Below are 1,607 nucleotides of genomic sequence, written 5' to 3' on the forward strand. Positions count from 1 at the left end.
CAAAATCCTATCCTTATTGCTGATGATAAGGATAGAGCTTTACAATAATATGCCATGCCAGTTTTTAATGACCTTAATCTAGGTATTAGAAGACCTGAGATCGAGGCACAACAATTCGAGCTGAAGCCAGTCATGTTCCAAATGCTTCAGACAGCGGGCCAGTTCAGTGGAATGCCTACTGAAGATCCTCATCTTCATTTAAGACTGTTTATGAAGGTGAGCGACTCTTTTAAGCTAGCCGGAGTACCTGAAGATGCATTATGATTAAAACTGTTCCCATACTCGCTGAGGGACAGAGCTCGAGCCTGGTTAAACTCATTGCCACCGAACTCAATTTCTACACGGCAAGAGTTAGCAGTGAGATTTCTTATGAAGTATTTCCCGCCTAGCAAGATTGCTAAGCTGAGAAATGAGATTATTGCTTTCCAAAAAATGGATGATAAGTCCTTGTATGAGGCATGGGAAAGATTCAAAGAGTTATTACAAAATTGCCCTCATCACGAAATTCCACATTGCATCCAACTTGAGACATTTTACAATGGTCTCAACGCTCACACAAGGATAGAATTAGATGCTTCTGCTAACGGTGCTATCTTATCTAAGTCTTACAATGAGGCTTATGAGATTATCGAGAGGATCGCCAGGAACAATTATCAGTGGCCAACCAATCGAGCAACATCAAGAAGACGAGTTGCTGGAACCCATGAAATGGATGCTCTCACTTCACTTGCATCCCAGGTATCTTTGATATCTTCAATGTTAAAGAATCTTACCACTAATGGGTCTAACAGTTTTGCAGCTCAACCACCTAACTAATATGAGAATATAGCCTGTGTCTATTGTGGAGAAGGATATGTGTTTGAAGAATGTCCGTCAAACCCAGAACCCGTGTACTACATAGGTAATCAGAACCAGAACCGAGGAAGGCAAGGTTTGCAATCCAACTTTTACAACCCATCGTGGCGAAATCACCTCAATCTTTCCTGGAGTAACCAAGGGGCTGGAGGCAGTAACAACCATGCCCAACCTAGACCAACCCAGCTGCCTAGTTTTTTATAGCAAGTTCAGAAACCAGTTTAGGCTGAATCATCCAATAGCTTAGAGAATTTATTGAAGGCATACATGGCGAAGAATGACGCCACTCTAAGGAATTTGGAGAATCAAGGGGGCCAGCTTGCTACTGAACTTAGTAACCATCCACAAGGTGCTTTACCTAGTGATACGGAAAATCTGAGAAATCCAGGGAAGGAGCATTGTAAAGCACTAACATTGAGGAGCGAAAAAATGGTAGAGCCCAACATCATTGAAGCTGAAAAGGAGCATGCTGAAGCTCAAGATTTGGAAGAAGTTCAACCGAGTGTTGAAGTTCCAGTTCCACTAGAACCGTAACTCCAATCTTGGAAAAGGTAACCTCGAACCACCAATTCGATCGACCAACCATTCCGTTAGCAGCAGAATTGCTGCCAAAGACAAATTAACCAGTACCAACTCCAGTATATAAACCTCCACCACCTTACCCTCAAAGACTCCAGAAGCAAAAACAGGAGGTCCAATTCAAGAAGTTCCTTGACGTACTCAAACAACTTCATATCAACATCCCATTGGTT

General features: G+C 42.4%; 1 non-coding gene across 1 annotated transcript; it reads right to left on the reverse strand.

Annotated features, from left to right (window-relative positions):
• Window positions 1-399: 399 nt before the first annotated feature.
• On the reverse strand, window positions 400-506 carry LOC128279913 (small nucleolar RNA R71). Its single transcript, XR_008270098.1, has one exon. It is a non-coding gene; the product is annotated as a small nucleolar RNA R71 (small nucleolar RNA).
• Window positions 507-1,607: the final 1,101 nt, after the last annotated feature.

The sequence above is a fragment of the Gossypium arboreum genome, chromosome 8 (assembly GCF_025698485.1).
Source record: "Gossypium arboreum isolate Shixiya-1 chromosome 8, ASM2569848v2, whole genome shotgun sequence".
NCBI classification, from domain to species: Eukaryota; Viridiplantae; Streptophyta; class Magnoliopsida; order Malvales; family Malvaceae; genus Gossypium; species Gossypium arboreum.